We start from the raw sequence: 24109 nt of genomic DNA on the forward strand, positions 1-24109 counted from the left end.
AATTTAAAAATATGCCGATGACATAAATTAAAAGAACAGTGCAGATACGGCAGATTATTTGGCAAAAGAGTTATGTAATTGGGATTAATGCTGAGAAATATAAAATTTTACATAAAGGTGAAAAGTAGTGTAAAACGTCACTATGTATAAATTAAATTGGTATAAGGAGACTTGGAGACCTGGGAGCAGTATAAGACTCATAAGATTCAATGCCCAGATAATGTGTCAAATCAATTAACAAAAATGAGTTTAATGTTAGAATATATAGCCAGAACAGTCAATAACAGAATGCTAGTCTACAGAAGTTGTGTTGATGGTTGATGTTTTTCAGTGCACTGACTTCAAAACCTGTGTTCAGTTGTGGTCACCAATCTAAGTTAATAATAAAGTAGACCTACTGATTACATTTAAATATGCTGAACAGGTAGGAAGAGAAGATTTCCGTGCAGATCAGGTGACAACAATTAGAAGATATCAGGGAAGCCTTCTTTACCAAAGAGCAATAAATGTTTGGAATAAGTGACCAAAGCAGATTATAGAGGCAAGAATATTGGAGTTGTACTAAAACAGTTGAATGCCTTGATGGTAATGTAAACACATCATCCATAGTGAACTTTTCTCCTTTTATAAGTTGATATGAAGGGTTGTTGCTGATCATATGTGGATGTGTGAAGTGTTATTCATTACTTTTGGAGCTGGAGTATTGTGTACAGTTCTGGTCACCACATTTACAGTAAAGATGTGATTGCACTGGAGAGGGTGCAAAGGATATTTACAAGAATGTTGTCAGGACAGAAAAATTTAGCAATGACGAAAGATTGGATAGGCTGGGGCTGTTTTCCTTGAAACATAGGAGGCTGACGGGTGACTTAATTGAAGTGTATAAAATTAAGAGGGACTGAGACAGAGTAAATAGGGACGATCTATTTACCTTAGTAGAGGGATCAAAAACCAGGGGGCATAGATTTGAAGTAGTGGGGAGATGAGGGAACATTTTTTCACCCAGAGGATGATAAGGACCTGGAACCCACTGCCTGAAAGCGTGGCAGGGGCAGAAACTCTCGGCACATTTAAAAATTACTTGGATGTCTACTTGAAGAGCCGTGATCTGCAGAGCCTCGGACCTAGTGCAGGGAAGTGGGATTAGGCTGGGTTGCTATTCATTGATCAGCATGGACGCAATAGGCTGAATGGCCTCCTGTGTAGTAAATTTTCGATGATTGCTAATGATTTCATGTGACATAGGGTGATTCAACAGTGCTTGAAAGCAGTTTTTTCTTTGCAATGGTGCTAAACTGTCAGTGAAAGTGCAAGTTTGGGCCCAACATCAGTCCAGAGTAAAGTGGATTGAAACTCCTAGATGGGGTAATCTCAAACTACTTTGATTTGCCACTGGAGTGCAAGTCCAGTGTGGTGTCGTGTGGTTTGCAAAATACTCAGTAGATGGCCTAACGGAACTGTTGGACACTTGGTAAGTCTACCTAACTTTAATTTTAATGTTTAAGACGAGATTTCTCCCAGCCTCTAAACAGTAACATTTTTGGAGTCAGTTCTGTGTATTATGACATTTAGGCGTGCATGGAGACCTCTCTCAAACAGGACAGTTAAGCATGCAAAAAGAGTTCTCCCTGGTTGAAATAACTACCGATATGAATATTAAACTGGTAGCTACACTGTGAGTGCACCCTTCATCTTTATCAGTTTCTACATCATTTAGTTATTGGTATTCAAAGCAAATTAGTGTTAATTTATTAAAATTGGTTATATAAGACTTCAAATCAGAATTGCAGGCAGTGGAAGCTCAATTCATACATTAAACTTCGTTGGGGAGTTGGTGTAGGCAATTTGTTTAATTACAGGTAATAGCTGTGCATCATTATAGTAATTCAATTACTGTAATATAACTGAGCTATTGTGTGGGTGGAGTTCTTGCTTATTTATCTAAATTGATTATAAAGTTCAAACTCATGGCTTGCATTTTAAAAAGCAAATTTAAAAAGGAATCTGTCATCTGTACATTGGAAGTACATGTTAGCATTAATGGTTGACACAAAACAACCACCGATTGCCACAAGTGTCTTACGAGTGGTCGATCATGTGATGGGTTTAATTTACACAGCATGAAGGGTGGAATATGCATTCAGTGAAACATTAATTCAAGTTAATCACTGTAGAAAATTTAGATTATTGGTCTGGCATATCAATTGAAAAGCTGCGGCTTGGTGCTATTTTTGTGATTATTATAACGTAAAAGTACAGTAGATCAGAGGTAAGTTTAACTTTGGTTTACATAAAAGTTAGGATGGGCAGGTGAAATTTACAGCATGTATCTTTGCTGCCAAAGTTAATTTCCTTTCTGAAGGATTTTTCCTTACAAATGCATCTGATGGAATGAAGAATTCATTTAAAGCCAGTTTCCACTCAATAGGACAGCATGCATCTTCATCTTTTTAATTTGTGTTCAAAATATAATTTTGAAGCCTCTGATTCAGTTAGAAACTTAAATAAGGTAGGTCACCAGTATTTAGACAACACCAGTCATCTGATCAGTGATCCTTATTCCTGCTCCAGCATCCAAGCTGTTTCTCAATCTGTTGGAATTTTTATCTTTCTCTTTTTATGAATGCTGCTATAGTTAGTGTTTCTCTGAATTTTCTCCTTCTGTTTCTTTCTTCCAAGTTCCAAATACACCATCTTGTGTGCTTCAATTGTGTTCCCCAATCTCTGATGTGTTCATGTCATCATTACCTGATTTGCCCAGACTTCTCTTGCACTTTTCAATGTTGGTAATGTCCTGTAATATAACACTTAGCACTCCATTTTCATTTCTCAATTCAAGGAATTCTGATCTCCTGAATGAAAAGTACATTTTTGGAAAAGATACCCTTTTTGCTTTCTTTAGGGAAAAGCTATTTTTTCTCCTTTTCTTTTCCAGACTACCTAGTGACTAAAGTTGGCTGCTGAACTCTTCTTAAGCTTCACTTTCCACAGGCCATTCCAAGGACAACCTGGAGATTAATATCTCTGCTTTTGTTTATTTTAATGCTTCCCAACAATGTAACTGATGGGGAGCAAAGCAATGTTGAAGATTAAATATGCGGACAACATTTTGATCCATTGAACTGCCTAACAATGCTCTTTATCTTTGCATAGTTTAAAGGTGGTTTTAAATTCCAATTCTCTGTACATTTGCAACAACTGGCAATATTATTTCAAATTTAGGAAGCTAACTATAATTTAGCACCAACCCCAGTTTTAAAAATAATGCTGCATGCTCATAAACACATCTGCTTATAAAAGGAAGGTATAGAGTAACTTCAACTTCAATTAATGTTAACCTTCGTGTGCATGGGAACCAAAGGGAAACTTGATTGAACAAAGCAAAATCATAGAAGAGGAGCTATATGACTCTCAAAGGTTTTCCTGTTATATGTGTAAGAATACATTTAGATGGTCAGTGATAAGCAACCGTATTTGCTCTTTTGTTCGTGCATTAAAGAAATCTCTAGTGCTGAAAACAAAGGTATAAATATGTCAACTCTTCACACTCAGACTATGAAAAAGAAACATTGGGTCAGATAACGATGAGTGCAGCATGGCAGTGCTATAGTCAGTAGTATTGGTAATGAAATGTAAACTGATGATTTATGCATGTTGTACTGGCGTTTAAGAAAAGATTGCATCTTCTGTAATGGAAGACAATGGTTCTTTTTAATTTTGTTTAATAAGTATTTTCAAGGTTATAGAGGTATTCCACATGATATTAAATAGAAATAGTGTAATATATCACTCTTTACAGTCAGACTCTTGATTGGTCAACTAAGAAGTCATTCTTGAGGACAAAATGATCTTGTCAGGATTCATCAGTTTAAAAGCAGCGTTCTCAACCCAAACACATTATCTACAGGGCTATGTGATCTTATTTAAGATAATCTTAAGTGGGAATCTTTTGTGTTACTGTGAAATCCAGTTCAACTGATTATTTTGATTGACCCAACCCCCACCATATGGTACTGTAACTGAATGATCACCAAATCCAAAGGTGGCAATCCCACAATGTTTGGCAAGGTAGCTGTCAACCAGGACTGGCTAGCTAGCAGGGTTGTTAAACAGCTAAACAGTGCTGATAGCAGACAAGCCTGGTTCTTTTATCCTCTTACTATGATTTTGCGGAGCCTGGCATAAACTGATCGCAACTTTTTTTTATTCATTCACTGGATGTGGACATTGCCCGTCCCGAATTGCCCTTGACAAGGCGGTGGTGAGCCGCCGCCTTGAATACAACTGAATGCCTTTCTAGGTCGTTTCAGAGAGCAGTTAAGAGTCAGCCACATTGCTGTGGGTCTGGAGTCACCTATAGACTAGACCAGGTAAGAACGGCAGATTTCCTTCCCTAAAGGGAATTAGTGAACCAGATGGGTGCTTACAAGAATCCAGTAGTTTCATGGTCACCATTACTGATATTAGCTTTTTATTCCAGACTTGATACTTGCCCAGCTGCCAAAGTGGGATTTGAACTCATATCTCTGGATCATTAATCCAGATCTATGGATTACTAGTCCAGCAACATAACCACTATGCTACTATACACCAACTGACGGCCTGATGAGTACAGCCAATAGAAAATGTGCAGGTTTAATGTGAATGGATTTGGGAAATGAAATTTGATCCTTTTATATCTGCAGTATTAACGTGCACTGTCAGGAAATCTCAAATTCTAAATATAATTGAACTGCTCCAAAGAAATGTGCGGCTTAGCTCTGGAGCTCTGCATAATGCAAGTGAGTGGAAAGAATCTATTCTTCCTATTTATTTATCCTTCATATAGAGATGAGGGGGTCAGTTAGCTCACTTGGCTAAAGAGCTAGAGTGTGATGCAGAAAGATGCCAAAAGCGCGGGTTAATCCCCGTACCAGCTGTGATAGTTCATGGAGGTCTGCCTCCTCGCCTTGCCCCATGTTTGAGGAATTGGTGCGCCTCAGGCTATACATGACCAACTGTCTCTAATGGAGAGAGATGCCTATGGTCCTTTGGGACTACAGCTAGAACAACAACATAGAGATGAACAAACCTTTGTCTAAATGGAGAAAAACTGCAACCAGCACATTTGCTATTGGTATAGTACTGGTAACTCTGCTAGTGTCATTTTGTTCCAATGTCTCTAATAGCATTCTAAGATTCTTCCTTGGCTAATAGTACCTCCTATTGATGCCACTCTAAGAAGCACAGAGCAGATTGTTGAATTTACACTCTGCAAAAGAAAGTTTCAAATCGTTCACTTCAGCCATGCAAGATTTAGGGGGGAATTTTCCCAGACCATTGGAGATGGGTTCAGGGACGAACGAGGTAGGAAATTCCTAGAAACTGACATCAGGTTGGGATCCCAATGTGATTCTGCCCTCTGTCAGCTTTCCCCGGGGCAGGATTGAAGGAGAGCAGGAAACCCCTTTGGATCTGTCGGCTAAGTAATTAAGAAATAATTGCGGTTGTTAAGCCAATTGTTTTAACACTGAATCCTGAATTTCCCAGCCATGGAATATCTTTCCCAACCTGTCAGCAACTCACCAGGGTCACCAAGGCAAGTGTACAGCAGGAAGAGCTACTTCAGTGAAACTGACAAGCTGGGAAGGCTTTGATCAGGTACACTGCAGAGTTCCAGTCATGACCATTGAGAGACTGCTGTTCAAAGCACTTCTTCTCCGAGTGCTTTCACTGCTTGACAGATGATTGACAACTGCTTGGAAGGCACATCACCTGTCGAGCACTCACTCACCTTCAGCTCCACTTCCCTGTTGTCAGCCTTCACAATGGCATGGAAGCGGCTTATGCAGCTCCACCTTCCACCTCTGCTGAGGTTTAAAGCAGAGGTTCCACCAAGGCCTATGCTCCAGTATCAGCAGCAGCAACACTAGCAACAACACCAGCTGCGTTCTTAACCACATACCCCTCCACGGAGCGGGTAGGATGGACACCTCGATACATTTGGAAGCAAAACCCCCAACGCATCTGTGAGCACCAGTGCCTCAGGAGGTTCAGTCTTGGTCGTTGCTGACAGGTGCAGCCTCCTCCTTCCCAATGGATCAGGTGGGCACACATTGCCAATGGCTGACAAGATGTCTGTTATTGGAGGGTTACCCTCCTCCCCTCCCCTCCGCCCCCCCCCCCTCCCCAGTCCCCACCACTCATAATGGCTTGTGTGCAGAGAGGGGAAGGGCAACATTTGTAGAGGGTGACTGTGAGGCATGGGTGCAAGAGGGCAATAGGCTGAAGGTGAGAGCGTGAGTGTGCTCAGATGGGGTTGTGAGGTGCCTGCAAGGAGAGAAATGAGTGGAGCTGCATGGTGTGTTATGCTGAGATGTGCTATGCAGGACAATACTGGGCAAGTCAGAGTGTAGGTTTTGGCCCCTGAAATTATTATGGCACTCACCTTTCAAGCCCTCTAAAGGTCCTAGATCCTCTTGGTGCACTGTCTCCAGGATGGAACACAGTTCTGCTACTGACTTCCTTGGACACTTGCATGCACACCTGCTTGGTTGGAGAGGCTATGCTCTTCCTCTTGTCCTTGGGAGAGCTTACCTCACTGCAGCCCCTCAAATCCCACAACTGGACCTCCCGATAAGAATGAGGTCCCCGGGGGGTGGGGTGGGGGGAGCAGTCTTCCTGTGGTTGCTGCAGCTTGAAAAACCTAAGTGCTGGTGAACTTTTCTGAAACATGCTGTGGTCCCTTTAATTAGAAATCCTTCCTCTGATAGAATGGACATATCATCTGACCCTCCCTCCCTAATTGGGCGGGGAGCCCAGAGGCGGGCTGTTAGTGGTGTTACGAAAGTGCTTCCATTTTTTAAAATATTTTAGTTTTTGAGGACTTATGTTAAAACTGAAAAGATTCCATGGATGAGATTTTTTTTACGAAGTTCACCAAAAGGACACTTGAGATGTTGTTTGAAAAAACACCTGTGCTGGAAGTCATGTGCTTTGGGCTCAGTAAACAACAAAACCCTTGGTGACCTGGGAAAAAATGGTTACAGAGAAGCCACTTGTTGAGGTTTATGGAGGTCAGGAGGTCGACTCTTTGTTTGGGGTTTGGACATTATTTTCAATTAGTTGGGATGTGAACTGTTTGAAGACGGTTGGTGTTTTTCCTGCCAAGGAAAAATAAACCACCCAGCTCATCTCTTTCTCTACCTCTTTGAAGAAACCCTGCACAGATCCAGTGTGGGAGAGCTAAAATCCCTGGTGCTGCATAGATCCTGAGAAGCTGGGAAAAAATCCTGCGATTCAGGTGTGTGCTGACGGAAAACCCTGATGCCACGTTTCTCCTAGAAAGCCTACTGGAATAATTCTTGACATCTCCAGAACAGACTGCTTCTGAAACTATCCCGGTGACCTGTCTCCGTATACCCGGACGCCAGACCAAAAGAGGGACAACTGACATCCTTCCATGTCTTCTCTTTTTTTCGCCAAGAATTAGCAAGTACATATGAACATACAAATTAAGAGCAGAAGTAGGCCATTTGGCCCCACGAGCCTGCTCCGCCATTCAGTAAGATCATGGCTAATCTGTTTGTCTTGAATTCCACACTCCCATCTACCCCCGATACCTTTTGATTCCCTTGCCTAACAAGAATCTATCTACCTCCACCTTAAAAATATTCAATGACCCTGCCTCCACCACCTTCTGAGGCAGACTTCTAAAGTCTCACAACCCTCAGAGAAAAAAAATTCTGTTCATCTCTGTCCTAAAAGGGTGACCCCCTAATTTTAAAACAGTGCCCCCTAGTTCTGGAAACATCCTTTCCAGATCTGCCTTGTCAAGACCGTTCAGGATCTTACATATTTCAACCAAGTCTCCCCTCACTCTTCTAAACTCCAGTGAAAATAAGCCCAGACTGTCCAACCTTTCCTCATAAGACAACCCACTCATTCCAGGTGTCAATCTAGTAAACCTCCTCTAAACCGCCTCCAATGCATTTACATCCTTCCTTAAATAAGGAGACCAAAACTGCACACAATATTCGAGATATGGTCTCACTAATGCCCTGTATAACTGAAGTATCACATCCTTACTTTTATTTTCAATTCCTCTCGTAATAAAAGATAGTATTCCATTAGCTTTCTTTGACTTGCTGTACCTGCATGCTAACTTATTGTGACTCATGCACTAGAACACCTAGATCCCTCTGCACCTCGGAATTTTGCAGTCATTCTCTGTTTAATTAATACTCTGCTTTTTTATTCTTCCTGCCAAAGTGAACAACTTCATATTTTCCCATATTATACTTCATCTGCCAGTTGTTTGCCCGCTCACTCAAGCTATCTATATCAGTCTGCAACCTCCTTATGTCCTCTTCACAACATACTTTCCTACCTATCTTTCTGTCATCTGCAAATTTAGCTACCAGGCCATCATTCCTCTCATCTAAGTCATTGATATAAATTGTAAAAGTTGAGGCCCCTGTACAGACCCCTGTGGGAGTTCACTCGTCACACCCTGCCAATCAGAACAGTACCCATTTATGCATACTCTCAGTTTTCTGCCAGCCATCCAATCTTCTATCCATACTAATATGTTACCCCCTTCATCATGAGCTCCTACTTTGTGCAATAACCTTTTATGTGGCACCTTGTGAAATGCCTTCTGGAAATCCAAGTACAGTACGTCAACGGGCTCCCCTTTATCCACAGCACATGTTACTCCTTCAAAGAACTCCAATAAATTGGTTAAACATAATTTCCCTTTCACAAAACCATGCTGACTATTCCCAATTATCTTGAGTTTTTCTAAGTGCCCAGCTATAATCTCCTTAATGATCGATGCTAACAACTTCCCAGGACAGACGTCGTTAACTGGCCTGTAGTTACCCGCTTTCCGTCTTCCCCACCGTCCCTCTTCCCGAACAGAGGGGTTATATCTGCTACCTTCCAGTCCGATGGAACCTCTCCTGAATCCAGCGGACCCCGAAAAATCAACAGCGCATCCACAACCTCACTAGCCATCTCTTTTAAGACCCTAGGATGAAGCCCATCAGGAAACATTTGGACAAAGTAGTCTTTTTTGTCTTTTTTTTGTAACAGATCCCTGCAGAGAGAATTTCTGTATTTTTCCCAGAGACAGTGTGAGTGTAATTGGGGAATTTAAAAAGGGAACTTTTATATTTCAGTCTGTGTTAATGCTTTGCCTCGTTAAGTCTTGTTTCATAATATACTGCTAATATTGTTGTTTTTTAAAGAAACCTGGTTGGTGTATTTTATCTGGGATTAAAAAAGAGTGTATGATTGGCTGTACCGGTAACCGGGTAAACATTTAAATATATGTTGTGACCTGTGGAGAAGTGGCACTGGAAAAAACAGTGCACTCCTCCCCCCTCAGTCGTAACCACGCCCACACATCGAGGGGTTGGGTTCCAAACCTAAAAATGGTCCTGCCGTTGCATCAGGGACTAAGTTGGCAAGATTCTGCCCTTAGATTCCCTTTAGGCAGAGCCTGTGTAGTACCAGTGTATTCAGAATGTCACTGATATTGATTGCGCCATATTCAGTCTTCTAATAATCTCAGCAGAAATGTCTGATTCATAGTATTCTGAAAGGATGAAAACCATATGCATGAAGAGGAGGAGGAAACCTCCACCTCATATTCCAGGTTTCAATTATGTTTCATTGCATGGCTGTAATTCTTGAGTTGACTCTAACTTGAGTCTGTACATCCTGGTACTCCTCACTCATTCTCCATTTGAGATTTGGTGGACCTTTATAGTTCGCATAATTTCATGGATTCTTTTCTTCCAGTGGCAATGTGGGCAATTACTCAGAGAAGTGGGAAAAGTTGCATCCATTTACTCCAGTTTCTAAAAGGTCTGATCAGATTTCTAGTCCCAGCAGCAGTATAAGATGCCCTTTTATACCTGCTCGTTCATGGTTCTTCAGAGGTGGTATGCTAAGAGACTAAATCACCAAGAACTTGGAAGAGCACTGATTCTTCACAACAGAAGCCTAAAAAGTATGAAAGCAGCTTTATGTAAATATACCCATCGGTGTCAGCTGTCGCTCAGTTGATAGCACTTTTGCATCTGAGTCAGAAGGTTCTGGGTTCAAGCCCCATGGGCTTGAGCACAAAAATCAAGGCTGACACTCCAGTACAGTACTGAGGGAGCGCTGCACTATTGGAGGTGCTGCCTTTTGGCTGAGACATTAAACCGAGGCCCCATCTGCTTACTCGGGTAGATGCAAAAGATCCCATGATCCTATTTTGAAGAAGAGCAGGGGAGTTATCCCCAGTGTCCCAGCCAATATTTATCCCTCAATCAACATCACAAAAACAGATTATCTGGTTATCATCATATTGCTGTCTTGGGGAGTTTGCTGTGTGTATGCTGGCTGCTGTGATTCCTGCCACGTCACGGAACCAAATTTATTTTCACCTCGGATTAAAACAGTGTGCCTTTAAGACAGGGAGAGAAGGTTTTGGATTTCTGAGGCACAGGGTGCCAGCAGCACTTGTTATTTCGGCCACAGCAGGAGAGAGGTCACATGGTATAATGTTTCAATTTGGCTGTGTGTAAAACTGGCAAAAAACCAGCTGAAACCAGTTTTGAGAGACTCTCCAGCAAGGCATGCAACTGAAGAAAAGAGCTGTCTATTTACCCTCAGCTACAGGCCAAGTTAATTGCCTAAGGAGGAAATAACCCTTTGAAGAGAACGTTTGTATTACTGAAGTAAAGTTTCGACTGAGAAACTCAGTTTTAAAATTCAAGGTGACCTATGCTGTGCTCATCATTGAAAGAACGGTTTGATGCCTACTGCAGCTGAAGTGTTTTGAATGCCTATCTTCTGAAGGACCATCAAATCCATGTGAAGATTTTGAGTGGCATCTGATTGTTCTGATTGGGACACCTCATCAACTCTGAACATAATTCACAAAGACTTATTTATTCTTAAGAAACAGCTAATTTTAAAAACACCACTTTTAAAACCGGTTAACTGTTAGTTTTGAATGTATGTATGTGTATGGGGAAGTTAGGTTAAAATAAGTTATAAGTTCTTTAGACAGGTTTATCTTAATAGTCTTTAAGATTTAGTTTTTTTAAAATAAATAGTTAATTTGTTGTTGTCTAAAAATACCTGGTTTGGTCAGTTTTATTCTGGGGGTTACTTGAGTGTTTAATTTGGCTGTTTTCTGGTTGGGTGGGAAAAGTTTAATAATGTGCTGCGACCTGTGGAGTGATGGGACTGAATTGACAGTGCGTTGCTCCCACCTCGATCGTAACATAATAAATTGGATGTCACGTCCAGGATCAGACTAATTTGGGGGGGGGCTTGCGTTTGGAATCATATTAATTGCTTGACTCTGGGATAACATATAAATTGGGGTCTTGCGTCTAGGATCATATTAATTGGGAACTCGATTGTCAGGATCCAAATCTAATGCCAATTACGAAAAAAAATAGAAGGAACCAGGTTTTTTGTATAATAAGGTGCAGTCTATATCATCAGAATGGCATTAGCAGTTGCAGCAGAATTTCTGGGAAAAGAGAATGTTTCCCTTAGTGATTTGATAACTTTAACTAAGAATTAACTAAAAGAATTGGAGGCAAAATTGGGGTTAGAATTGAAATCAGGTGCCAAAAAAACAGTGATATTTGATGTAATAATCTACCATTTAAAATTAGAAGAAGATAGTCAGTCAGAGAGTGATGCAGTGGAATTGGCTAGAATTCAGTTGGAAATGAAAAAACTTGAGCAGGAGCAAGAAATGAAAAAACTTAGGCTTCAACAGGAAACAGAAAAAGAAATAGCAATAAGAAAACTTGAACTTCAGAGAGAAAGTGAAAGAGAAGTGAGGGAACTTAGGTTAAAAGAGATGGAACTAAAACAAAGGGGTGGTCTTGACTCCAGGGAAAATTCCGGTCAGGAAGAATCTGAATTCAGCCCTGGACCCAGTGCAACACTGTCTAAATTTATACAGGTTCTTCCTAAGTTTGAGGAAAGGGATGTAGAGGCATTTTTCATATCTTTTGAAAAAATAGCCAAACAGATGAAATAGCCGAAGGAAAGTTGTACACTGCTTATGTAAAGCAGGTTGGTAGGCAGAGCTCGTGAAATTTATGTCATGCTTCCTGAAGAGGCTTCTGCAGATTATGAGATGGCAAAAAATCCTTTTCTCGCTGCGTATGAGTTAGTTCCTGAAGTTTATTGTCAGAAGTTCCGGAACCTGCGAAGATTGGCAGGGCAGACTTCTGTAGAATTTGAGAGGGTGAAGCAAATTAATTTTGACCATTGGACATGGGCATTAAAGATGGAAATCACATATGAGAACCTTCAAGAATTGATTCTTTTGGAAGAGTTTAAAAATTCCATTCCTTCAGCAGTGAGAACTCATGTAGATAACCTGAAAGTTTTGAAAGCTAGGCAAGCAGCAGAAATTGCTGATGATTTTGAGCTTGTTAATAAGCCAAAACCTTTTGTCCATCACCCCCATAAACCCGAGAAGGATAGAAAGTGGGAGAGTGAAAGGAAGGCAAGTAGCCGGGGACTAGAAGGATCAGCTGGGAATGCCCCAGGATCACCACCTCAGGCCAGAAAGGAAGGTGCTGAGGGTAGAAGTGAGGTTCGCAAGCCAAAGTGTTATCATTTCCACAAAACAGGTCATCTTCGTTCAGAATGCTGGAAATTGTGAGGTAAACCCATAGGACTTGTTGGGGTACGCAAAGCTATTGCAGAGAAGAAGACTCTGACTGAGGGTATAGCAGACCAGGCTATAGCTTTAACGGTAACTGTAAAACCAGATACAAAAACTAAAAGGAGTGCAGAGGTTAAGATTAAGATACCCAAAAGTTATAATGAATTTTTGCCAAAGGGGAAAGTAACTCCATATCCTTTAAGTGAGGCAGGGAAACCTATCATCATACTCGGGGATACTGGAGCAACCCAAACACTCTTGCTGGGGAAAGTGGTTTCCACTAGAGAGCGCTTTGAATGCTAAAGTTTTAGTTAATAGAATTGACGGTGAGTATATACCCGTACCTTTATATAAAGTACGCCTAGAGAGTGACTTAATATCTAGGATGGTAACTGTAGGAGTTGTCCACAGTTTACCAGTAGAGGGAATTGATCTACTGCAAGGAAATGATTTGGCCAGATTAAAAGTATCAGTTTCTCCTATAATTACAGACGAACCAAGTGAAGTTGGGGAAATGGAACAATTACAGGAACAAGTTGCAAAAATATTTCCTGCGTGTGTAGTCACCCAAACAATGGCTAAACAGGATCCATTGTCGGAGATAAAAGTGGCACCACAAACAGCCAAATATCTGAAACCTTATTTGGGGATTTAGATAATCCGAATGAGATGTTTAACAGATTTCTATAATTGCAGCACAGAAAGCTGATCCAGAATTATACTAAATAGCACAGATGGCTCTGACAGAAGCTGAGGCAAAAGGAGCTCCAGAAGGCTATTATATGGCAAACAGGGTTTTGAGGAGGAAATGGAGAACACCTCATAGTCCTGAGTATGAAGACTGGATAGTTGTTGAATAGATAGTCGTACCATCTAAATATCGCCAGGGATTATTAAGGTTAGCACATGACATTTCTTTTACAGGACATGGGGGAATTCGGAAGACCAAATCACGTATAAGCCAACATTATTACAGGCCAGGCCAAAGGATGTAAAGAAGTTTTGTAGAGCTCACTTTATAACACCCTATAAAGCATTCCAAGCCAATATGAAAAAATGGGCAGACAAGAATGCAAAAACCCATACTTTTCAACCAGGGGATGAAGTATTGGTGTTACCGTTACAGGGAGAACCATTAAAAGCACGGTTCAGTGGCCCATAGAGAGTGATTAAAAGAGTGGGTAAGGTAGATTACTTGATCGACACTCCTGATCACGGAAAGAAGAACCAGTTGTGTCACATAATATGTTAAAGCAATATTATCGCAGGGAGGAGCATTAGCCAGGACAGGTATGTCAGGTAATTGGGACAGTTGAGAAGGAAAAGGATAGTGAGGATGAGGCAGAAGGAGGCCTAGACAATTCTCAGATTGAACTTCCAACTATCAGATTAACAAATACAGAATGGCTAGGAAAATTGGATAACATGCTTTTGCACAGAGGCAAAACAATGTGAGGCCCTAACCAGGCTTTTCAAAACATTCAAAAGAGTTTGTAGGGATAAGCCGGGATGTACAATCTTAGCCGCACATGATGCAGATATAGGGTGAACCGTTCCTTTAAAACAACATCCGTAACTGCTTAAGTCCAGACAAACAGGCCCACTAAAAGCAGAGATCCAATACATGCTGGAAAACAATTTGATCAAACCTTGTCAAAGCAGCTGGAGTTCACCAATAGTTCTAGTACCTAAACCTGACTGGTCAACCCGGTTTTGTATAGACTACAGAAAAGTCAATGCGCTAACAAAGGCAGACTCCTACCCAATTCCGCCCAATAGAAGATTGTATCGACAAAGTGGGCAGTGCTAGGTTTCTTACCAAGACTGACTTGTTAAAGGGATACTGGCAAGTTCCTTTGACTCCTCGAGCCAAAGAGATATCAGCTTTTGTAACACCTGACAGTCTTTATCAGTGCCAGGTGATGCCATTCAGGCTAAAAAAAAATGCCCTAGCCACTTTTCAAAGATTAATGAATCAGGTAGTAGCCAGTGTTCCCAACTGTGTAGTGTATCTCGATGATGTACTAATATACGGTAACACTTGGCAAGAACACTTAAACCAGCTAAAATTCTGTTTAAAATGTTACAAGCTGTGGACTTAGTGATAAATCTGGCAAAAAGTGAATTCGGAAAAGCAAATGTAACTTACCTCGGATGCATAGTAGGGCAAGGACAGGTATTGCCAAAAACTGCAAAGGTACAAGCCTTCGTAGAGTTCCCTATCCCTAAATCTAAACAGGAAATAATGAGGTTTTTAGGGATGTGTAGGTTTTTTTTTTACAGGAAATTTGTACAGAATTTTAGTACTGTGGCTACTCCATTAACCGATTTGCTACAAAAAAAAACAAAGTAGTATGGTCAGATGAATGTCAGGCAGCTTTTGAAAAGCTAAAGGCAATCTTAATTAATGAACCAGTGTTGGTTGCTCCAAATTTTACTAAACCTTTTAAAATAGCGATCGATGCTAGCGACCTGGGGGTTGGTGTGGTCCTATTGCAGGATGATGAATCGGGTATAGAGAAGTCAGTAGGGTACTTTTCAAGAAAAATAAATTGTCATCAAAAAAAGTATTCTACTGTGGAAAAAAGAAACATTAGGACTTTTGTTGGCTCTCAAAAGTTTCAAAGTATATGTCCACCAAGACTATAAAGAAATAGTAATATACACTGACCATAACACATTAACATTTGTGGAAAAATTTAAAAACAAGTGCTAGAATACTTAGATGGAATTTCTTGTTCCAGCCTTGTCATTTGAAAATTGTACATATTTTGGGGGGAAACAATGTTATAGTCAAGACTTTGTCACAAATTTAACCATGTTAACGTGAATAGGATGGCAATGGTACAAAGAAAATGCTGTAACTTATCAGTAGAGTGAATGGGTATGAATGTGAAAAAATGTTAGTGTTTTTTCCCAGTTTCTATTTTTTTTTCCATTGTAATGAAACGCATTTTAAGAATGCCAATTTCATTTTGCCAAGGGTGAAGCTGTCATGGAACCGTATTTATTTTCTCCTCGAATTAAAGCAGTGTTCCTTTAAGGCAGGGAGAGAAGGGTTTAGATTTCTGAGGCACGGGTGTCAGCTGCACTTGTTACTTAGGCCACAGCAGGAGAGAGAGAGAGGGGTCACATGGCATAATGTTTCGATTTGATAGTGTATAAAACTGGCAAAAAACCAGCTGAAACAAGTTTTGAGAGACTCTCCAGCGAAGCGTGCTACTGAAGAGATGAGCTGTCTGTTCTCTCTCAGCAAAAATTCTACAAGGAGCTGCAGGCCAAGTTAATTGCCTAAGGAGGAAATAACCCTTTGAAGAGACCATTGTATTACTGAAGTAAAGTTTCGACTGAGAGACTCTCGGTTTTAAAATTCAAGTTGTCCTATTGCTGTGCTCATCGTTGAAAGAATGGTTTGATGCCTGCTGCAGCTGAAGTGTTTTGAGTGCCTAACTACTGAAGGACCGTTTCACCAAGTCCATGTGAAGACTTCGAGTGACATCTGATTATTCTGATCTGGACACATCATCAACCAGGAACATAACCCACAAAGACTTGTTTATTCTTAAGCAGCTAATTTTTTAAAACACCACATTTAAAACCAGTTAACCGGGGCATAGAGAATAAAAATTGGCAAGTCATGCTGCAGCTGTACAGAACTTTAGTTAGGCCACACTTAGAATATTGCGTGCAATTCTGGTCGCAACGCTACCAGAAGGACGTGGAGGCTTTGGAGAGGGTACAGAAGAGGTTTACCAGGATGTTGCCTGGTCTGGAGGGCATTAGCTATGAGGAGAGGTTGGATAAACTTGGATTGTTTTCACTGGAACGACGGAGGTGGAGGGGCGACATGATAGAGGTTTACAAAGTTACAAGTGGCATGGACAGAGTGGATAGTCAGAAGCTTTTTCCCAGGGTGGAAGAGTCAGTTACTAAGGGACATAGGTTTAAGGTGAGAGGGGCAAAGTTTAGAGGGGATGTGCGAGGCAAGTTCTTTACACAGAGGGTGGTGAGTGCCTGGAACTTGTTGCCGGGGGAGGTGGTGGAAGCAGGTACCGTAGAGTCGTTTAAAAGGCATCTTGACAAATACGTGAATAGGATGGAAATAGAGGGATACGGACCCCGGAAGTGCAGACGGTTTTAGTTTAGGCAGGCTTGGAGGGCCGAATGGCCTATTCCTGTGCTGTATTGTTCTTTGTGTGGGGAAGTTATGTTAAAAATAAGATGTTATAAGGTCTTCAGACATAGGTTTATCTTAATAGTGTTTTAGATTTAGTTTTTTTTGATAAATAGTTAATTTATTGTTGTCTAAAGATACCTGGTTTGGTCTGTTTTATTCTAGGGGTTACTAAAGTGTTTAATTTGGCTGTTTTCCGGTTGGGTGGGAAAACTTTAATAATATGCAAAGCCTGTGGAGTGCGTTGCTCCCGCCTCAGTCGTAACAATTACAACAGTGTCTGCAAAAGGTACTACTTTGGCTATAAAGCGCTTTGAGACATCCAGTGGTCATGAAAGGCGCCAAGTCTTTTTTCTTTATCTGTCTATCCTGGACATCTGTTAAATGAGAATTACATTGCATCCAGGCGTCAATTTTGTTCAGAAGCAAGTAGTAAAAGTAAGTGCAACAATTACCGCAGTTTCCAGCCAGAATATAGTCAGTTTCCTTTTCAGTTTGGACCACTTATAAACTCATTTCTAAACGATTGGGGTTGTCCATGGTCTCAGAGTTATGTCTGGAGACATTGATGTGTGCTGCAGCCTAGGAATTCTGCCTCGCATACATGCTTAGCTGAGAATTTTGGGTTTCGCATTCAACCTGTAGGTCAAATTATTCGTAATTGCTGTCTCAGGAAATAATCTCTTTTTTAGGAACATGTGGCTGAAAAAGGTGTTGATGGAAGGTTAAGCACTTAATTCCCTAGAAATATCATCTCTTTCCCCAAGATTCAGTGAGGAAATTTTTGAGAAGTCAGTACACCTACCAGAGATATTCTAGCCCCAAAGGTTTAGGGGTTTTGTTTTCCTAGGCTGTTAGAAAAATATGGAATTCTATTTCTGCTATTTTGTAGTTCCAAGAAGATGGGCATCCAGGAATTTTATTCATTCTGAGCTGAAGGATGGAAAGTGAAGCTGGAGAACAGAATACGCAAACCTGTAGGATTTGTTGAATATAAGAGAAATAAAGATGAGTGACAGCTATTCCCCAACTACCAGTGAGAGCTTTTTTTTTAATTCATTCATGGAATGTGGCATCGCTGGCAAGGCCAGCATTTATTGCCCGTACCTAATTTATCTTAAGATGGTTGTGATGACCAGCCTTCATGAACCGCTGCAGTTCATGGATAAATGCCAATCTCTGGTACCATGCCGAGGTGGGAGTACTTGTGTTCAAGTCTTGACCATGAGTGCTAGAAGGCTGCCCTGCCTATGGGGACACCATGATTAAAATGGTTCCTGTCTTCTATTGATCTCCATACATGCCCAATTCCAGTAGCAATGGGGAGCAGGACTGGCTAGGAATGCTGCGGGCAGTTGTATTGCCCTTCCAACATCATAACGGTGACTAAACTTTAAAAGTACTTCTTTGGCAGCAAAGTGCTTTGGGACATCCTGAGGTCATGAAAGTCCCTACATAAGTGCAAAACCATCCCCTTTGATGCGTGGATCAATGTCATAGATACAAAATCAAGAAATTCCCCGTTTTCAAACATTAACTGTATTCAGTATGCATGTTTCAAACTGTTGCTGTTACGGTATTTTTATATACTTGAGGGTGATTTTCCCTGTGATGTACAGTACAGGTGTTAACATTTACATTTTTTGCCTGGTATAGTGCAGCATGTGCTTGATTTCATTTCAGAGTGAAAAATAGATGGTATATGCACAGTGCTGTTAGGGAGGGACCCGGCAACAATGAAGGAACAGCGATATATTTCCAAGTCAGGATGTTGTGTGACTTGGATGGGAACTTGCAGGTGATGGTGTTCCCATGCACCTGCTGCCCTTGTCGTTCCAGGTGATAGAGGTTGCGGGGTTGGAAGGTGCTGTCAAAGGAGGCTTGGCAAGTTGCTGCAGTGTATTTTGTAGATGGTACACACTGCTACCACTGTGTGCCAATGGTGGAGGGAGTGAATGTTTAAAATGGTGGATAGGGTGCCAGTCAAGTATCCACAGCATCCATTAAATCTCAATTGAAAATTGTATGTGTTCTTTTAGCAAACGGCTTTCAGGGTTGATAAACAGAAACTGGTGTTTGATCAATCTCAACGCATGTGACATGAGATTAGAGTAATCCTTTAACATCATCCGAAGTCATTCTGAAAGTAACCTGACTTTCATCCCTCTTAGGCAAAGTGCTATTACACTGCCCTCTCTGACCCTTTCTCCTTCAGGAGTGTAGCATGGCACAAAATGCACTGTCACTTCCATGTATAAGAGATCAGTTGTAAAATTAGATGGTTTGTGTTCCACGGGGCACGTACCTTGAAACAGTATTTCATGCTTTTCAAACTAGGTGATTTGCTTGCAACTACTAATAGGAAATCTATGGAATCAGAAGAATAACAAACACACAAAGTAAGGTTAAAAGCATAAACATGTTAAACCTTTAAGGAAGCTTGTAATACATACTAATTTCTAACTGCTAAGACATACAAGGTTTCTAGCCTACAGGGCATCATGCCAACAGGGTGCAGAACACTTGGAATGTAACTTCCATAGTCTACAAGCATCTCGAACTATTCAAGCTTTCAGGTGTATTTTCTGCAGAAAACCCTTGTATTGGAGTGTGTGAGGTAAACTAGATAGAACTATGAAATGTTAGCTACAACTTAGCAGCCAGAGTCAACAGTCCCCTGAAAGATTAATGTTTGGAAATACAGGTGCACTGTAAACCCGATTGAACTACCATGTTATCACATTATGACATTTTTTTTAGGAAGTGAATAAAGGAGAGAACACCTCTTCACGTAAATAGATAGTCGCTTGAGTGACAGACGTCAAGTGTCCTTTAAGAGTTACTCATGATTCTCTCTGATGGCATGGGCTAGTGATTTTTATTAAGGGTGAAAACCTTGTGAGCTATTATTTTGGAATTTTTTACAAATTAATCCAAAAAAACAAGTTGATGTATGAGGAAAATCAACTTATTTTACTTCAAATTGCTTTACTTAGAAAACTGGTGAATAAAATAAAAATCTTTTCATATCATTATCCAATTGTCCCTAATTGATGCATATATACTTAATCCCAAATTGTAGAACATATAATTTTATAATGCTGTTTGCTGAAACCGTTGATTGAACCTTGAGGTCCCTAGGAGACAAGCTGGCAGTCTTCCACTAATAACAATTGCAGAAAAATGTGACTCTAGTAAATCCCCAGTGTGTATTTGAGAATATGGCTGATGGTTGCATGCACTACCCTTGATTACCAAACCATCACTGAAAGATTCTGTATGATAAACGGAGCATGTACTCAAGTTATGTTAGAGACTCTTAATACTACCCACTCTTGAGGAATCGATCGTGTTACAGTGCACCTGTATTTACAAACATTAATCTTTCAAGGGACTGTTGATTCTGGCTGCTAAGTTGCAGTTGACATATCGCATTTCTATCTTGTTTGCCTCCCTCACTCCCCACATTCCCCCCACTCCAATACAAAGACTTCCTGCAGAAAATACACCTGAAAGTTTGAATAGTTCTGTATACTTATAAACTATGTAGGTTAGGTTTTGAGTGTTGTGCTGCAAGCTTCCTTAAAGGTCAATGAACATGAAGTTATGATTTTAACTTTACGATACATGTTTGTTATCCTTCTGATTCCATAGAGTTCCTAATAGTAGTTGCAAGCAAATCACCTAGTTTGAAAGGCATGAAATACTGCTTCAGATATAGTGATGTAATGGTCAAGAAATTCCCAGTTTTCAAACATTAACTGTATTCAGAATGCATGTTTCAAACTATTGCTGTTAGGGTTTTTTATATACTTGGTGATTTTCCCTGTGATGTACAGTACAGGTGTTACCATTTACATTTTTGCCTGATATAGTGTAGCATGTGCTTGATTTCATTTCAGAGTGAAAAATAGATGAAATGCCAGGGATTCAAATAATGTATAATTCACAGCAAGTGACAGCAGGCTTTTAATACTGGCTGTAGCCGACAGCCTAGCGCCAGGAAATGTCACACTTGGAGTGAAAGCAACTTGCTTCCTGTTCTGCAGGCTTTCTTGATGGCTAAGTGATCGATTACCTATGACTTTATTTTTTCTTTTGGGAAAACCATATGCAAAATTTGTATTTTTTTTAAGTTGTTTCATTTGTTAACACAACGGACGTTATTAATATATAAATATAGAAAGTGTGTGCTTGAAATATCATTCACATCACCCGACTACACAAAGTGCTTGTCAAGCTGAAAGAACCAGCAGTAATTCACTGAGCTGGTGGATGAGTTAAAGATTTTAAAGTGCAAAATGAATAAGGTTGTGTATTTTGTTGAAACATTTTATTTACAAGTCACCTTTACTGCTATTCCTTCATACCCCATTTCCACTTGCCTGTGATTGTTGTTTTTGTGGCTCTTGAAATATTCTTATATTAGGCCCTCCTTGGAGCATCTGTCTGAAGAGCAGTATCAGCAAATCTATGATGTGGACTGATCAGAGAAACTAACACTACTGGGATTGAGGAAGGCATTGTAGAATACAGAGCAAGAGTATTGATGGTTGAGAGACTGGAGAGATGTAAACTGTAAAATAAAGACAATAGCCAATGACAAAAGAAACCAAGGAAGATGTCTGGCTGGCCCAGTGATATCACCACACTGTTCCTTGCAACTTTAGATATGGATTCAAATCCAATTCAGCACAGGATTCGAACATTCTAAGGGATGAAGAAACTTGAAAGACATTTGGACAGCCTCTGCTCAATTCCTAGTCGGTGTGGAGTCACAGCAGAAACTGCTGCCTAATTTTTCACTCAGCGAGGCTGCAGGGATAGCTGATATTAATGAAGAGTTTACACCAAATGGGCTGTCTATGAAATCGGGTTGAAGGCATGTTGTCACAGCACAGGGTCCCTTACTCCCCAACTGTACTTGACCCTGAACCACCTCGATGCTGACACTGGAAATATTCCATTCTTCAAATGCTCACAATCTTTACTTGTGTATATGTTAAGAATAAAATTCAGAAAATGCTTCCATTTTTACAATAAAAAGTAATTTGTCATCCTGATAGCTCAGACATGACATCTTTGTTGTCTGAGCCATGTTGACCAGGAAAGTCCCAGGTTTCGCCTCTGAGCTGTACTCAGCTGGGCCAGTGCAAGAAAAGAAAGAGCTTCATAGATTCATAGAAACTTACTGCTGAGAAGGGGGCCATTCAGCCCGTCATGCTGATGTGGACTGTTAAAGCAATTGTGCTTAGGCCCATATCGGCGCTTTTTGACTAACCTTTTGAAGTTTAGTCATCAATATACTGTAGGAAGGGCAATACAACTGCCATCAGCATTCCTAGTCAGTCCTGCTCCTCATTGCCACTGGAATTGGGCATGTATGGAGATCAACACAGGATCCATTTTAACCATGATGTCTCCATAGGCAGGGCAGCCTTCTAGCACTCATGGTCAAGACTTGAACATGAGTACTCCCACCTGGGCAAGGTACCAGAGATTGACATTTATCCATGAAAATACAGCCCACTGAAGGAGTCAGTGCCTTAACAGCAGGAGAAAATAAGTAATTGGAAATCTAAAATGAGTATTAGACCAACAACAAATACTTGCATTTATATAATGACAGAGAGGAAAGGAATGGAAGAGCCTTTTTGTGAAATGACAACTGAAAATAACAAGTAATTGGGCAGTACAGTAATCGTGCTTTGGGAAGGATTGAAAGCCTTTCAAGGCGAAGGAAACTTTCCTTTTCTTGGAAACATTTTGCAAATGAACTCAATGCTGCGAAGTAACTTAAGACATTAGCTCTTGCCTTGGGCTACTGGAGCTTAGTTCGATTCTCTTCTTTGCAATGTCACTTATACTAATTTCTACTAAATGCTACTTTCACATCATTATTTTATACATAGGTTATTCATAGATCTTTTGATTTATAAATTTTGATCAATGAAAGTTGTGCATAATTACTCTTGAGAGTAGTAACAACTGCATTCCCTCTAAAACGTGAGTTCTTCAAAAAAAAAAATTTAATGTACACAGTTGCTTAATGTACCAAACCTAATTTATTTGCTTAAAACAAAAAAAACTGCAAATGCTAGAAAGCTTAAAAAAAAAATGCTGGAGAAACGCAGCAACTCAGCATCTGCGGAAAGAACAGATGATTTCATGGGGTAGGCTTTCAACTTGCTGTGTGAACGTGACACTGACGTTGCGGGTTAACTGTTAATTATAGAAACTGCCTGATACTCATTTCCAATGATTTCAGTGGAAATGAATATTAGGCAGTTTCTAATATGGGCAGTTGGTCTGCAGTGCCAGCACTACACACAGGCAGCAGGTTGAAAATCTGCCTAACACTTAGGGCTGGATTTTTCCCTCCGGGTCCTAAATCCGTCCGACGGGGGGTATGCAAAACAGTCACTCATTGGGTTTTTCATGGATGTGCCCCCTTAATTGGCTTGGAGACAAGGTCCCTGTCCAATTAAGGGTGGCAGGCAGGTTCTCGAAGCTGGAGGGCCAATCAGGGGCCTTCCAGCTTGAGAGGTGCAGCAGACGGTGATTGCAGATAAACAACACGGGCGGTACAGTGGCTAGCACCGCAGCCTCACAGCTCCAATGACCCAGGTTCGGTTCTGGGTACTGCCTGTGCGGAGTTTGCAAGTTCTCCCTGTGACCACGTGGGTTTCCTCCGGGTGCTCCGGTTTCCTCTCACATGCCAAAGACTTGCAGGTTGATAGGTAAATTGGCCATTGTAAAAAAAAAAAAATTGCCCCTAGTGTAGGTAGGTGGTAGGAGAATTGAAGGAAGGTGGGGATGTGAGAGGGAAAATGGGATTAATGTAGGATTAGTATAAATGGGTGGTTGATGGTCGGTGCGGACTCGGTGGGCCAAAGGGCCTGTTTCGGTGCTGTATCTCTCTATGACTCTATAACAGAGAGGGAGTTACAACATGGCGGAGCCCTCTCATCAACTTTAAGATTTTAGTTAAAAAGTGGTTCTTGCAGCCAGGCCGACACTGTAGGTGGGGGTGGGGGGAGCATGGGGAGCCCCTCTACAAGGCAGCATGTGGTTGCTCACATCCAGCAAAGGTCTCTAGGCCTGCCTGGAGCACTGACGCTCCAGCCTACTGCCAGATCTCCGGTCCGTCTCCTTCAATTGGAATTAACGAGGCTCTTAACGAGCCTACTAAGGTACCCACCGTGTGGGGGGGTGGTGTAGTCCTGCGGGCCCCAAGCCCTCCGCTTCCAAAATGGTTG

The 24109-nt window shown here is 40.9% G+C and overlaps 1 protein-coding gene across 10 annotated transcripts in view; it reads left to right on the forward strand.

Annotated features, from left to right (window-relative positions):
* The window catches only part of mapkap1 (MAPK associated protein 1), a 305427-nt gene that overhangs the window by 221564 nt on the left and 59754 nt on the right, over positions 1-24109 (forward strand). The gene's annotated exons all lie outside the window — the stretch shown is intronic.

This window comes from Heterodontus francisci, chromosome 32 (assembly GCF_036365525.1).
Source record: "Heterodontus francisci isolate sHetFra1 chromosome 32, sHetFra1.hap1, whole genome shotgun sequence".
Lineage (NCBI taxonomy): Eukaryota > Metazoa > Chordata > Chondrichthyes > Heterodontiformes > Heterodontidae > Heterodontus > Heterodontus francisci.